Raw genomic sequence first — 17,205 nt, forward strand, 5'->3', positions numbered from 1 at the left:
ACCACTTTGCCGTGTTACTACAGTTCGTAATGATTACATAGAATTACATGGAACGTACAGCACAGAAACAGGCCATTCGGCCCAACAGGAACATGCCGGTGTTTATGCTCCACATGAGCCTCCTCCCTCCCTCCCTATCAGCATATATTCCTTCTCCCTCATGTGTTTATCGAGCTTCCCCTTAAATGAATCTATGTTATTCGCCTCAACTATTCCTTGTGGGAGCGAGTTCCACATTCTCACCGCTCTGGGTAAAGAAGTTTCTCCTGAATTCCCTGTTGGATTTATTAGTGACTATCTTATATTTATGGCCCCTGGTTCTGGTCTCCCCCACAAGTGGAAACATCTTCTCTACATCTACCCTATCAAACCCTTTCATAATCTTAAAGACCTCTATCAGGTCACCCCTCAGTCTTCTCTTTTCTAGAGAAACAAGCCCCAGCCTGTTCAGTCTTTCCTGATAGTTATAACCTCTCAGTTCTGGTATCATCCTTGTAAATCTTTTTTGCACCTTCTCCAGTGTCTCTATATCCTTTTCATAATATGGAGGCCAGAACTCTGCACAGTAATCCAAGTGTGGTCTAACCAAGGTTCTATACAAGTTTAACATCACCTCTCTATTTATCCCTCAGAAATGAAACACAATGCTTTGTTCTCTTTTTTAAAAAATGACCTTATTAACCTGCATCGCTACTTTTAGAGATTTGTGTATCTCTAACCCCAGATCCCTCTGCTCCTCTACCCCATTTAGACTCTTATTTTGTACATCAGTTATAAACTTCACCAACAATCCCAATTCCTGATGTGCAGTGCAACCAGGTATAATCATCCAACATAATAGTGCTTTGGGGAAATAGCAAACCACAGCACAATAACCACCATTAGAGCACTAAATTAGTAAAATAATAGCCCAGTCACACTGTATTGGCCACTACTGAGTGGGGGGAAAAGGCAGAGCTTCTCAGCCGAGCTTAGTCATGTCTTCATGCAGCGTCAACAGACGCGTGTGTCGCACACACACACCAAGAGTCATTGAATTGTGATCAGGAGCAGGAAACCTAGCCTGTTTTTCTCATGACTATCCAGGAAGGTTGAGGTCAACTGTAGGAAACCCCTCTCCTTCCCCTCCTGCCTCACTTGAGATCTGCTAACTCAGCACAAAGCTGGGACAGAGCTTGGGAGGGAGCTGGTTAACCTTCACCCTGTACCATGCCGGGTAATCCTTTTACCCACTGAGCCAGTGGGCACTTGACATCAGAACAGATTGGAAGGTCACATGTTTAGTTATCAACAAAAATCTGCCAGCACAGGCATGATGGGCTGAATGGCCTCCTTCTGTGTTGTATCATTCTGTGAAATCAGATAGAGTGGGGGGCCGCTGAAGATTATATTATTTGATTGCAGTAGACGTCCTGTGCAATGGGGAGGTGCGATGACCTGCAAACAATGGCCGACAGAAACGGGCAGCGTTTGACATTGGTGCAGAGCATGGGGACAGGAGGCCATTCAGCCCCTCGAGCCTGTTCCGCCGTTCTATTAGAGCATGGCTGATCTGTACCTCAACTCTACTTACCTGCCTTTGATCCATATCCCTCGATACCCTTACCCAACAAAAACCTATCGATCTCAGTCTTGAATGCTTTAATTGACCCCCAGCATCCACAGCTTTTTGGGGGAGGGGGGGGGTGTCCAGAATTCCACTCCCCTTTGTGTGAAAAAGTGCTTCCTGATTTCACTCTCGAACAGCCTAGCTCTAACGATAAGATTGTGTCCCTTTGTTCTGGATTTCCCCACCAGAGGAAATAGCTTCTCCGTATCTACCCTACCAAATCCTTTCATCATTTTAAACACCTCGAAGTGATCGTCCCTCAAACTCCAGAGACTGGAGCACAAAACCTAGGCCGACACTCCCAGTGCCAGCACTGAGGGAGCGCTGCACTGTCGGAGTGTCGCCTTTCGGATGAGACATTAAACCGAGGCCCCATCTGCCCTCTCGGGTGGATGTAAAAGATCTCACGGCCACTATTCGAGGAAGAGCAGGGGAGTTCTCCCCCGTGTCCTCGGCCAATATTTATCCCTCAACCAACACCACTAAAAAAACAGATGATCTGGCCATTATCACATTGCTGTCTGTGGGATCTTGCTGTGCGCAAATTGACTGCTGTGTTTCTTACAACAGTGACTATACTTCATCGGCTGTGAAGTGCTTTGGGACATCCTGAGGTTGTGAAAGGCTCTATATAAACACAAGTCTTTGTTTCTTTCTTTCTAAACTCAAGGGAAAAGCAAGCAAAACATCAAACCACATCAATATCAAGCCCAGGGTGTAACTCGGTTGTCACCCTATCCTCCCTCTGGAAGCCTGAAGTATGGATCAGTGAGGAAGTACACAGTCTAATGGACTAACGCAGTCAGTAGCCGCCACTTTGGTGAGTTTGCTGTGATGTACCCAGGATGGTGTTCACCGATGGAAGCTCAGACATCCACCTCAACGGGGAGCAACCCTGCAGCCAGCGGCTGCCATTAATCCTGCCCACCGTTTGATCCAGTACCCATGAAGGGTGGCAGTGCCCACTCGCTGTCTCCAACAAACCTTCCCATTGTTGCGGCGGGAGCGGGGGGGGGTGCAAATGGTCCAATGCAAGACGTACGAGTCGCAATCCGCTGCTGTTCCCCCTTGGCGTCAGAGTGAACGGGGCAGAGTGAACGGGGCAGAGTGAACGGGGCAGAGTGAACGGGGCAGAGTGAACGGGGCAGAGTGAACGGGGCAGAGTGAACGGGGCAGAGTGAACGGGGCAGAGTCCAAACCCAGCCACCTCCCCCCCCCCACAACATTCCGGAACCAGTGATACTGCGGGAGCTGAGAATAAATGAAAGCCTGATAGTGCTTTGAAAGCAGAAAGGGGCCATCAGTGTATCCAATCCCATGATCACGGGGTCCTGTGAATGAGGGGCACACAGAGGGTGTAAGACATCCTCTCTCTCTCTCGGTAAACTTAAGACCTACACAGGCTCCCTACATGTCTTCTCTTTTCATTAAACAAAACTGTCTCTGTATTTTTTTTTCTCTCTCTCTCTAATTGGCACAATAAATAAAAAGTCAAGTAAAATAACTCCAAGTAATGGGAAATTTTGCTGCAATAAATCCTATTCACGTCAAACTTTTAAATTGCCACCTCTCCTGGGGGCTCACACTTGTCCACGTCTATCTCTGAGCTGCTTCGGACTTCAGCCTCAATCTGCCTAAAGTCCAAGAGAAAGAATAAACAAACAGGAAACAAAGGGGCCTGGCCTGCTGGTCTCCACATCTTAAACCCTGAGGCCCAATCTATCAGGCAGGCAGCACACATCCTCACACCCCTCTGGGCCCGCGGGCCTCCTCTGGTCAGTTCGCTGACCGCTTTAAATAAGTACATCTGGTCAGTGCTGTGAACTGACAACTAGCCATTCAGGTTGGACTGGCCATTCCTGGCATTTTTTGGGGGGAGGGGAAGGATTGAGATAAAATGGTTCCAGGAGTCAGTGATAGAAAAAAAACAAATTTATTTTCTGTTTACATATTAAAATAGAACAATGTGCATTTATAATAGTGCTTTTAATTTAATGAAACATCCCAAGGTGCTTCACAGGACAAAATCTGACACCGAGCCAAAGAAGGAGATATCAGGACAAGTGAGCAAACAGGAGTGCATGGGGGCTATGGAGGGATTTGAACACGAGGATGAGAATTTTAAAATCAAAGTGTTCCTGGGCTTGGAGCTAATGTAGGTCAGTGAGCGCAGGGGGTGATGGGTGAACGGGACTTGATGCGAGTTAGGATACGGGCAGCAGAGTTTTGGATGAGCTCAAATTTACAGAGGATGGAAGATGGGAGGCCGGCCAGGAGAGCATCGGAATAGACAGATATAATTGTTAACTTTTCAATAAAGATTGTTAAAAAGGAATCTTTCATAAAGTTGCCATTCTGGGCTGTCGAAATCATTGCAAATTCTCCAAATAAATGGCAGCTTTTGGAACCATAGAAGTTTCCAGCACAGGAAGAGGCCATTCGGCCCATTGTGTCCATTGGTGCTGACTCCAATGACTTGCTTAAAGGAGTGACAAAGGTACAATACTTGGTCACAATGCCCCAGACGTAGGGAGGGGGAAATTCAGACAGAGTTCCCTCTCTAGCTCATGATCTAGTGGCACTGGCTGGAAATATACACGAGTGGATATTAAGTCAAGCACGGGATCAGAGTGAGATGTAATGTCCTTGCACTTAACTGGCAGAGTGACTGAATAACGACCATCTCAATGAGGTAACGGAGGATAGCTGGTAACTGTACAACCGTATCCCAGCAAGAGTCCGCTTCAGGAGAGCAGGGACGGACAAACCTTACCCGGGCACAACACTCAGCGAGTACACTCAATCCGGAATGCTCAGCAAGTACTGGTCTGTCACCATATAACACTGGGGTACAGTACTGGTGGGTACAGGTCTGTTGATTGATAACACTGGGGTACAGTACTGGTGGGTACAGGTCTGTTGATTGATAACACTGGGGTACAGTACTGGTGGGTACAGGTCTGTTGATTGTTAACACTGGGGTACAGTACTGGTGGGTACAGGTCTGTTGATTGATAACACTGGGGTACAGTACTGGTGGGTACAGGTCTGTTGATTGATAACACTGGGGTACAGTACTGGTGGGTACAGGTCTGTTGATTGATAACACTGGGGTACAGTACTGGTGGGTACAGGTCTGTTGATTGATAACACTGGGGTACAGTACTGGTGGGTACAGGTCTGTCACTGGAGACCGGGAACAATTTGAGGGGATGAATTAAGAGCAAAAACAGGGCATCACAGATTAAAGTGAAATTTCTTCCCTTTAGTCTGTGGTACCAATAAGAGAGGATTGATCAGTGATCGAGGATCAATCAATTGAGCTGGGGAGCATGTTCAGGAGCATCTGAATTAAATGATAGAATTAAATTAGTGTGAAGGCAAACTTGTGATGGTGTTTCCGTACTAAACAAGGGCCCACTAACTATTACCATAAGATCAAAGCAAACTATCTCCTCTACGATCAGAAAAAACAATGGTCCCAGGAGAGTGGGAGGGATGGTGAGGGAGAGAGAGGGGGAGGGAGAGATGTAGAGCTTGAGACAGGTAGAGGGAGAGCTAGAGAGAGCAAGGGAGAAAGAAAGAAAGAAAGAAAAGGAGAGAGAATGGGACAGTGAGTGAGTCAAAGAGTGGGAGAGAGGGGGATCCAGCCTGGAATATCATTTTGCCCCCACTACAAAACATGTGATGAAGTGAATAGGCAGATGTTGTTCAAATTGCACTGTGGTCACTGGTTCATTAATGACTTTAATAGGCTTACAGGAAAACACCATTAGCACAGGCCCAGTGATTGAATTGTTCAGCCACTGCTGTGAGGGCTTGGCTCGCCCGAATCCTAAATCCCCCTTTCATACAACAGATTAGATTGCCCTTCAAAACAATCACCTCACAATTAACTGGTCTTATTTCCTCACTATCAAAATAGCTGGATCGGACATGGATGCTCAAGGGAACATAAGAAATAGGAGCAGGAGTAGGCCATCCAGCCCCTCGAGCCTGCTCCACCATTCAATCAGATCAGAACTGAGCCTCAGCACTGTAATGGGACCAGGGTACCTGGGCATGGTGAGCATGCACCGAGCACTATACAGGACCATCACCGTACAACAGCTGTATAATATACAGGACCATCACCGTACAACAGCTGTATAATATACAGGACCATCACCGTACAACAGCTGTATGATATACAGGACCATCACCGTACAACAGCTGTATGATATACAGGACCATCACCGTACAACAGCTGTATGATATACAGGACCATCACCGTACAACAGCTGTATGATATACAGGACCATCACCGTACAACAGCTGTATGATATACAGGACCATCACCGTACAACAGCTGTATGATATACAGGACCATCACCGTACAACAGCTGTATAATATACAGGACCATCACCGTACAACAGCTGTATAATATACAGGACCATCACCGTACAACAGCTGTATAATATACAGGACCACCAATAAACACAGGATTTATAATATACAGGTTTATCCTCATACACCAGCTGTATAATATAAATCTCACAGGCCTTACGATCCTGAGCAGGTGGCGGAGGGGAGACGGGCTGGATCACTGCCTACATCAGCTCCCCGATTCCCAGCCCCCTGAAGTTAAAATCGACCCCAATGGGTGAACAGCCAACTTTGAAAAAGGAACGGAACAGCCGGGGAGGCATCACCGAGCCAGGGCCGGTTCCTATAACAACAGGGCCGGCCCAGCAGGTTACCACAGGACCGGGATTCTTGAACGGAAACTATGGGATAAAGGAAATAGAGGGGGGGAGGGAGCATGGCGTCCATTAAGGAGCTGGTATTGTAGCAGCTGTTTCCTAAATTGGCTAATGCACAGCTCAGTGATTCAAATGAGCGTATTTTATGAATGACTCGTACCACCCCCCCGAGAGTAATCAGACTCAAACTGACCACCAGGAAGCCCCAGTACCTCTCACTCTCCTTTTAAAAAGAAAAAAAAAGAACTCCCATTTAAAGCGTCTTTCATGACCTCAGGATGTCCCAAAGCGCTTTACAACCAATAAAGTACTTAAGAGCAGTCACTGATGTAGTTTGGGAAACGCGGCAGCCAATTTGCGCACAGCAAGCTCCCACAAACAGCAGTGAAATAATGACCAGATAATCCGTTTCAGTGACGTTGGTTGAGGGATAAATATTGGTCAGGATACCAGGGAGAACTCCCCTGCTCTTCTTCAAAATAGTGGCCGTGGGATCTTTTACATCCACCTGAGAGGGAAGACGGGGCCTCGGTTTAAAGTTTCATCCAAAAGACGGCACCTCTGACAGTGCGGCACTCCCTCAGTACTGGCACAGGGAGTCTAAGCCTGGATTTTGTACTCAAGTCGCTGGAGTGGGACTTGAACCCACGAGCTTTTGATTAGGGAGCGAGAGTGCTGCCCCCTGAGCCACAGCTGACCGCATCAGAGGAAAGGGCTGTCGATTTGCCGAACAGCCTGCTTGCAATCCAGATCCTACTTTTCAATGCCGCAGAATCTGCTCCTTCTACACGTCCCCTCCTGGGGATCGATTCCCCTCCTGACGATTTCACATTGTGGGGGGTAGGGGAGAGAAGCTCGGCTCTCCCTCCATTGGCTACGCTCCACAAGGTGACGGTCCATAAACCGGTGACCCAGAGAGAATTCTGGGGGGGGGGGGGGGGGGAGGGGAGGAGAAAGGGCTCCACGAATCTGCTCACAGCTCGTTGCCGCAGGACGAGCAGGGAGTTGATGCGATGGGGTTTACGCTCTGGGTCGCCGTGCTACACCCTGGAGTTTTGCACCAACAGAGACCGCCTCCTCATTAGGAGTTGCCAACTCTGGTTGGACATATCCCTGGAGGTTTCATTACATGACCTCCCGCCTAATCAAATAGCCTTTTTCTCCCCCATCTCCAATATTTTTTATAACTGATAAATGAAAGTGTTCAAAGAACATTAAAAAAACTTTCTTTTTTTTTAAAAAACGCCCCTATGATTTTCCCCCCGGATTTTGTTCACAGCACAGTCCTGGAGATTATTCTTTAATTCCTGGAGACCCCAGGACAATCCTGGAAGGTTGGTAACCCTACTCCTAACATGAAGAATAAAAGGGGAGAGGGGCACGTGGGAGGCTCCCTTAAAACAGGGACAAAAATAAACCAGCCCCAGTGAGTGTGGGTAAAATTGCCTTTCATACTTTGACCGAGGAGCCTGCACAGGCCGATGGGAAAGCAGCCACATCACAGGCCTCATCGTTAAAAGCCGACCGCAGCCCCCTCATTTTTCATTCACTAGCCCAATTTTCCCCCCTCCCTGAAGGGCACTGGCTTCTGCCTGGTTCCACCCCCACCTGTCCCGATAACTCAGGCCAGTAACCATCTGGGTATCACACCTGCCTCTTTCACACCCTTTCCTCTTGCTCGGCCTGCGTTGCACGAGTCTCAGGATCATGCTACCCTCTGATCTATTATTTTGATTAAATATTTTTACTCACTTAAGTTTATACCCGCCCCCCCCCCGCCCCCCCATCTTCTTGAATGGGGATGAGTGGGGGAGGGGATTACAGGGGGTACAAAGCTCCTTCCAACAGTGCTACGTAACAACAGTCAATGGGTCAAGTTCCCTGGCACTGCTTCTATACTCTGTCCGTGCCACCGCTCTCAGAGCTGGTCTTACAGTCAGTCCCTGCACTCCTCCAATTGTGGCCTCTCGTGCATCCCCATCCCCCAATTTCCATCGCTCACCATTGGCGGCCGTGCCTTCAGCTGCCTCAGCCCTAAGCTCTGGAATTCCCTCCCTAAACCTCTCCGCCTTGCTACTTCCCCTCCTTTAAGACGCTCCTTACGACCTTTTGGTCACCTGTCCTAATATCTCCTTGTGTGGCTCGGTGTCAAATTTTGTTTGATAATCGCTCCTGTGAAGCGCCTTGGGGCGTTTCACTACATTAAAGGCGCTATATAAATGCAAGTTGTTGTTTTTGTATCTGATGTGTTGATCGTTGGTGTGGCTTCCGGTGACACGAGACTGTTCACCACAATGTGGTGGCACCAGGGCCGTATAAAAACTCACGGCATCAGGAGGATGTGGAATGGCACTGTTGAAAATACATGTTTCTTATTTGCTCTCCAGCTTTGCGACAAGGAGTGCAGTGATACTGACTCTTGGTTAGTTCCCCATCAATATTCCAATCTTAACCCGCCCACCCGCGCTTCCTCCCCTCTCCCACTTAACAATGGCACAAGCTGGGAGGTGGAACTTGTCCAATTCTAATCCTGGGATGTCCTAACTTTAGTTTCAATGGCACGCAAAATTTCCTTAGCGGTAAAATTGGTCTGGGACAGTAGCACAAAACGGGCGCTAGCGAATCGGCCGCCCGTTTTACGTTGAAGTCGTGGAAACTCACAGCACAGGAGGAGGCCATTCAGCCCATCATGTCTGTGTCAGCCCTTTGAAAGAGCTATCCAATTAGTCCCTCTCCCCAACCCCCACTTTCCCCACAGCCCTGCAATTTTCTCCCCTTCAAGAGTATAGAGATTGCCGGAGTAGAGTTAAGAGAGAAATCAGGAGGGCAAAAAGGGGACATGAGATTGCTTTGGCAGATAAGGCAAAGGAGAATCCAAAGAGCTTCTACAAATACATAAAGGGCAAAAGAGTAACGAGGGAGAGAGTAGGGCCTCTTAAGGATCAACAAGGTCATCTATGTGCGGAACCACAAGAGATGGGTGAGATCCTGAATGAATATTTCACATCAGTATTTACGGTTGAGAAAGGCATGGATGTTAAGGAACTTGGGGAAATAAATAGTGATGTCTTGAGGAGTGTACATATTACAGAGAGGGAGGTGCTGGAAGTCTTAACGCGCATCAAGGTAGATAAATCTCCGGGACCTGATGAAATGTATCCCAGGACGTTATGGGAGGTTAGGAAGGAAATTGTGGGTCCCCTAGCAGAGATATTTCAATCATCGACAGCTACAGGTGAGGTGCCTGAAGATTGGAGGGTAGCAAATGTTGTGCCTTTGTTTAAGAAGGGCGGCAGGGAAAAGCCTGGGAACTACAGACCGGTGAGCCTGACATCTGTAGTGGGTAAGTTGTTAGAGGGTATTCTGAGAGACAGGATCTACAGGCATTTGGAGAGGCAGGGACTGATTAGGAACAGTCAGCATGGTTTTGTGAGAGGAAAATCATGTCTCACGAATTTGATTGAGTTTTTTGAAGGGGTAACCAAGAAGATAGATGAGGGCTATGCAGTAGACGTGGTCTACATGGACTTTAGCAAAGCCTTTGACAAGGTATCGCATGGTAGGTTGTTACGTTAGGTTAAATCTCACGGGATCCAAGGTGAGGTAGCCAATTGGATACAAAATTGGCTTGACGACAGAAGACAGAGGGTGGTTGTAGAGGGTTGTTTTTCAAACTGGAGGCCTGTGACCAGCGGTGTGCCTCAGGGATCGGTGCTGGGTCCGCTGTTATTTGTTATTTATATTAATGATTTGGATGAGAATTTAGGAGGCATGGTTAGTAAGTTTGCAGATGACACCAAGATTGGTGGCATTGTGGACAGTGAAGAAGGTTATCTAGGATTGCAACGGGATCTTGTTAAATTGGACCAGTGGGCCGATGAATGGCAGATGGAGTTTAATTTAGATAAATGTGAGGTGATGCATTTTGGTAGATCGAATCGGGCCAGGACCTACTCCGTTAATGGTAGGGCGTTGGGGAGAGTTATAGAACAAAGAGATCTGGGAGTACAGGTTCATAGCTCCTTGAAAGTGGAGTCACAGGTGGATAGGGTGGTGAAGAAGGCATTCAGCATGCTTGGTTTCATTGGTCAGAACATTGAATGCAGGAGTTGGGATGTCTTGTTGAAGTTGTACAAGACATTAGTAAGGCCACACTTGGAATACTGTGTACAGTTCTGATCACCCTATGATAGAAAGGATATTATTAAACTAGAAAGAGTGCAGAAAAGATTTACTAGGATGCTACCGGGACTTGATGGTTTGACTTATAGGGAGAGGTTAGACAGACTGGGACTTTTTTCCCTGGAGAGTAGGAGGTTAAGGGGTGATCTTATAGAAGTCTATAAAATAATGAGGGGCATAGATAAGGTAGATAGTCAAAATCTTTTCCCAAAGGTAGGGGAGTCTATAACGAGGGGGCATAGATTTAAGGTGAGGGGAGAGATACAAAAGGGTCCAGAGGGGCAATTTTTTCACTCAAAGGGTGGTGAGTGTCTGGAACGAGCTGCCAGAGGCAGTAGTAGAGGCGGGTACAATTTTGTCTTTTAAAAAGCATTTGGACAGTTACATGGGTAAGATGGGTATAGAGGGATATGGGCCAAGTGCAGGCAATTGGGACTAGCTTAGTGGTATAAACTGGGCGACATGGACATGTTGGGCCGAAGGGCCTGTTTCCATGTTGTAAACTTCTATGATTCTATTTATCCAATTCCCGTTTGAAAGTTATTATTAAATCTGCTTCCACCGCCCTTTCAGGCAGCGCATTCCAGATCATAACAACTCGCTGCGTAAAAAAATTTCTCCTCATCTCTCCTCTGGCTCTTTTGCCAATCACCTTAATTCTGTGTCCTCTTGTTACCGACCCTCCTGCCACTGGAAACAGTTTCTCCTTATTTACTCTGTTAAAACCCTTCAAAATCAAATGGAAAAGATATTCAGGCAGGGTGTAAACCAGGCAGCCGATTTGCTGTTGTCCAACACCAATTTCACCCCCAACCTGCCTCCGTGAACCATTCCAAGATTACAAGGTTTTCTTTCTATATTCGCAGTAGTAAAACTGCTTCCTGTTGGTGTCATTTTTTTCCTGTGCCCGAGTGGTGATTTTCACTTCTCTCACTGACTGGGACTCGAAGGGAGATTCACTCCAGCCCCTCCTCCTCTGCTAGCAGCCCCTTCGAGAGAGACAGGAGTGAGCGGTTTCGCAGAGAGACCCCGACAAACGGGGGGAGGGGAGAAAATACACAGTCACACAAAAAAAATCCCATCCCAATTAATAGGTTTAAAGTAACAATTTCTCTCACAATTCCAGCCATTACCAAACCCAGACACCACAGAAAACAATTGTTTGAAAATCCTCCCGCTGGTTACAAAGCTTTTAAGTTTTGGGAGGAGATTTTAACCCGTTTCAGTTATAAACAATGTCAGTGAATGAATGAGGCAATGCAGCTTGAAAGTGATCAGCCTAACTACTTATCAATGAGGACCTCCATCACTGGGAGACGACCAGCATCGCACCTCCCCCACTCCCTTCTCATCCCATTCAAACTCTCCGAAAGCAATTCCCAGGCTAAGGATGTCCTCTTTGGATAAATAGAGGTATCCAGTGACCATGGTGATGGGTGGTCCAGCAGAGGCCACCATGAACCTGCTCTGTGTTTGGGCCCACATGATAAGAATAAAGTAGTGGTCAGTGCCTGCTGGTCAGTGGCTGCACATTCCTGAAGTGCCTGCACCATCAGGTCAGATTAGAAGTGGCCAATCGGCGATTTCATCAAAGGCAGCCTGGGAACGGAAGACTGAGATAATTGATCTCTGATGGAAGTTCCTCCACCACCCATTGTATCTTGTTCCTGGATTGCCCACTAACCTGTGGTTCAAAGACTGTCGGGCGGGAGGAGGAGGAAATAAAATCAATCCCATCTCAACGCGTGCCGTTAAACAGAACGCAGACTTCTGACAAAGTTCCACATGGAATAGTTCACCTGATTTCTTTACTCTTCACTGCTTGATGCCGAATGAAGTGCTTCACCGTCCCGTTCCCCCGGTTTCCACCCCTCCCCTCCCCTCCCCTCAGTTACGCTGGAGTTTGGGGTCTCACAGGTACATGCGCCCGTCCCCTCCCTACCCCCGTACCTTTATGGTACTGCGTTCAGTTCTGGGCATCACACCTCAGGAAGGATACATTAGTCTCAGAGAGGGTAAAAAAGATAGATCAGAGTATTTTCAAAATGGTGGGAAGCTCGAAACTGTGGCGGGGCAGAGAGATTTAGGGGTCCAAGTACAGAAATCTCTAAAGGCTAGTGAACAGGTACAAAAAAAATAATTAAAGAGACTAATGGAACGTTGGCCTTTATCTCAAGGGCGCTGGAATACAGAGGGGTGGAAGTTATATTACAGTTTGTATAAAGCTCTGATTGGACCCCATTTAGAGAAACTGCATTCAGTTCTGGGCACCGCACCTCAGGAGGGTATATCGGCCTTAGAGTGGCTCAACACACCGATCCTTGCAGTGCCCTGCTTTCCCATGGCCAATCAGAAAGCGAACAGACTCTTCGTTACCTGACTGACAGTCAAGAATCATCCAGTCAAACAACATTTTTCCCATGTCTGATATTTTTATAATCAACAAACAAAAGTGGTTAAAGAAAAAAATATATAAAACACAATATTTTTAATGCCCCAATGTTTTTTCTCCTGGGTTTCTGCTCGCAACAGTGTCCTGGAGATTAGTCTAATTCCTGGAGACTCCAGGACAATCCTGGAGGGTTGGCAATTCCTAGTTGGGACCAAACTTGAGTTCTTGTGCCTCCATTAGATGAAGCATCATTCCTGCCTCAGTCACAGTCGTCTGAATCAAGTGCCCAGACCACCACCTGCTTTATTATCCATCCACCACCCAGTATCTGTCTCCATGGAAACCTGCCATGATGTGTACTGCAGACAGAAATGCTGAACATAGGTGATTCTGATCGGATTCATTTTGGAAATGTTCTGTGTGAATTTGTGACTAGATTTCTGGCAGAGAGAGACTGAAAGGCAACTAGACAGAACCCCCATCAACCTCACACTGAGAGTGGAGAGCGCGTTCTCTTATAGAATGGTTCATACACATCACCAACTGCACCGTAACCTGGCAGGGCGATCGCCCGCCTGTTGTAGAACTTAACTGAATGTCAAGTTGGAAAGTTACTGCCCTTATAGTTGCATTATGTGGTTTGTAGTTTATTATATTACATGAACCTAGAAATTATATTGTGTGATATTGCTGTACAAATGCTTATGTGTTCAGAGGAAGTTATTTTGTCTGCTATTTTAATGGAGACATTAATTTGTTTAAAGTACACACACACACTGACACACACACACACTGACACACACACACACTGACACACACACACACAGACACACACACACACACACAGACACACACACACACACACAGACACACACACACACACACAGACAGACAGACACACACACACAGACACACACACACACAGACACACACACACACAGACACACACACACACAGACACACACACACACAGACACACACACACACAGACACACACACACACAGACACACACACACACAGACACACACACACACAGACACACACACACACAGACACACACACACACAGACACACACACACACAGACACACACACACACAGACACACAGACACACACAGACAGACACACACAGACAGACACACACAGACAGACACACAGACAGACACACACAGACAGACACACACAGACAGACACACACAGACAGACACACACAGACAGACACACACAGACAGACACACACACACAGACACACACACACACAGACACACACACACACAGACACACACACACAGACACACACAGACAGACACACACAGACAGACACACACAGACAGACACACACAGACAGACACACACAGACAGACACACACAGACAGACACACACAGACAGACACACACAGACAGACACACACAGACAGACACACACAGACAGACACACACAGACAGACACACACAGACAGACACACACAGACAGACACACACAGACAGACACACACAGACAGACACACACAGACAGACACACACACAGACACACACACAGACACACACACAGACACACACACAGACACACACACAGACACAGACACAGACACAGACACAGACACACACAGACAGACACAGACACAGACACAAACACAGACACTGACACTGACACTGACACAGACACAGACACTGACACAGACACACACACACTGGAACTCTTCCAAGAATGCACAAAGATACGGCTCTTTCCTTGTAGTATGACAGGGTCAGAGGTTAAAGACGGGAATTAGATGTGGGCCAGTGCAACATTCCTTCAGAGGAAAGGTCGCAGAAATCACAAAGTTTCCCGCTCCTGTTCCTCCTCACGCTGCAACTCAGCTTCAGGCTCTCGTGAGCTGCTTGGGGGCTCAAGTGGGTCAGCTCTGATGCCAGTGGAGCCGCTGCCCAGATATTTACTCTAATCTCCGCTTAAAGTGATATCCCCTCCGGGAGTCCACTGGACCAGGCAGCTTTTAAAACATTTCCAAAGCACTCTCACCTTTAAGTCAGAGGATCGTGGGTTCAGGCCCCACTCCAGTGACTTGAGCACAAAATCTAGGCTGACACTGGGAGTGCGGCGCCGAGGGAGCGCGGTGCCGAGGGAGGTGCCGCCTTTCAGATGAGATGTTAAACCGAGGCCCCATCTGCCCCCTCAGGCGGATGTAAAAGATCCCACGGCCACTATTTTGAAGAAGAGCAGGGGAGTTCTCCCCGGTGTCCTAGCCAATATTTTTCCTTCAATCACTAAAAAAGATTATCTGGTCATTATCACTTTGCTGTTTGTGGGATCTTGCTGTGTGCAAATTGGCTGTCCCTTTTCCTACATTACAACACTTGAAAAGTATTTCATTGCCTGTAGAGTGCTTTGGGATGTCCTGAGATCATGACAAGTGTTATAGAAATTCTTATACACAGGCAGAAACCCGTTCGATCCTGTTGGTCATTGTTACACTGGTGTTCTGTGCCACCTTGACCGTCTCGGCACCCCTCCCAGCCCCCGTCATTTTGGCCCCAAAATTTCGCAGGGCCAGAGAGACACACACACACACAAACCACAGGCTATTGTTAAGATGCATCACTTGTACTGGGGCTCCTGGTGAGGCCCGAGTGAGAGACACATGCTGGGCAGGTAATATCAGCCTGTCCTGCAGACTGATTGTTATCACTAAGCATTTACATATGCTAATTGCACCAAGGAGCAAAATATCTGAATGAGTTTACAACAGGAACAGTCCTGAATGGGCTGTCAGCAGGGAGTGCTGGGAGGGAGGCAGCTTTTATCTATTCTATCCCCAGTCAGGTCAGGATTTGATTCTCAGCAGCTTGCTAAATCTACCAATTACCCAAATGTCAATCCCACAGCTGTTGATGGATTTTATCACTTTGACCAGAGGCTACTTTAAAACAAGAACAACAACTTGCATTTATATAGCGCCTTTAACGTGGTAAAACGTCCCAAGGCGCTTCACAGGAACGTAAATCAGACATCGAGCCACATAAGGAGATATTAGGACAGGTGACCAAAAGCTTGGTCAAAGAGGTAGGTTTTCAGGAGCATTTTAAAGGAGGAGAGAGAGGCGGAGAGGTTTAGGGAGGGAATTCCAGAGCTTAGGGCCCAGGCAGCTGAAGGCACGGCCGCCAATGGTGGAACAATTAAAATCGGGGATGCGCAAGAGGCCAGAATTGGAGGAGTGCAGAGATCTCGGAGGGTTGTAGGGCTGGAGGAGGTTACAGAGATAGGGAGGGGGCGAGGCCATGGAGGGATTTGAAAACAAGGAGGCGAATTTTAAAAATCGAGGCGTTCCCGGACCGGGAGCCAATGTAGGTCAACGAGCACAGTGGGGTGATGGGAGAACGGGACTTGGTGCAAGTTAGGATACAGGCAGCAGAGTTTTGGATGAGCTCAAGTTTATGGAGGGTGGAAGTTGGGAGGCCGGCCAGGAGAGCATTGGAACAGTCAAGTCTAGAGGTAACAAAGGCACGGATGAGGGTTTCAGCGGCAGATGAGCTGAGACGGGCGATGCTACGGAGGTGGAAGTAGGCGGTCTTGGTGATGGAGCGGACATGAAGTGAAGTGGACAAGGTGAAAGTCTGAGAGACAAGACATACAAACTGCTCCTATTCCCGACCACCTCTGGGCAACGTAAACGCAACGTGACAAAGTGAAACACACCAGCTCCTTTTGGACCTTCTGCAGCTGCGCTACCGTAACTCAGTCGGAACTGCAACGTAAACCCCCAACATAGCTATGGCAGCGCAGCGGCAGAAAGTCAGAGGAAATTCAGGGTCAATAAAAAGCAGCAAAGTGCGATTGGAGCAGAGATCTGATGGCCAGCGAGCAAAAGTACAGGCCATTGGGCCAAGTAGCCTCCAGCTATAATTTTGGCACAGGCAGAGAAAAATGAAGAGGGCAGCGGGCTGACGATTAGAGTCTGAATGGGAGGGAAGAGGGAAGAGAAATAAATGGAAGGAAGAATGAGAGAGAGAAGAGAAAGCAAACAAAATGGAGTGTGAACAAAAGGATAAGCAGAGAAGGATAGGATCACGTAGCAGGAAGATAAGGGAAGAAAAGGATTGCAAATTCAGTTTGGCATTTGATCCCCTCCCCCAGCTCCTGCTCAGTTTGCATTGGGAGGGAGGGGGAGGGGCATTAATCGAGACCCTCGAGAAGGATTCATTATCAGACGGTGAGGCCTGCAGTACTGATCTCTGCAAATGATGCTCACAACACACTCCGCCTGGGACAGGAAAGAGAAG

At 47.6% G+C, this 17,205-nt stretch overlaps 1 protein-coding gene across 1 annotated transcript in view; it reads right to left on the reverse strand.

The window, feature by feature from the left end:
- LOC137342881 (protein lin-28 homolog A-like) overlaps window positions 1-17,205 on the reverse strand; it is a 42,916-nt gene that overhangs the window by 12,237 nt on the left and 13,474 nt on the right. The window lies entirely within an intron of this gene.

This window comes from Heptranchias perlo, chromosome 26, assembly GCF_035084215.1.
Source record: "Heptranchias perlo isolate sHepPer1 chromosome 26, sHepPer1.hap1, whole genome shotgun sequence".
NCBI lineage: Eukaryota > Metazoa > Chordata > Chondrichthyes > Hexanchiformes > Hexanchidae > Heptranchias > Heptranchias perlo.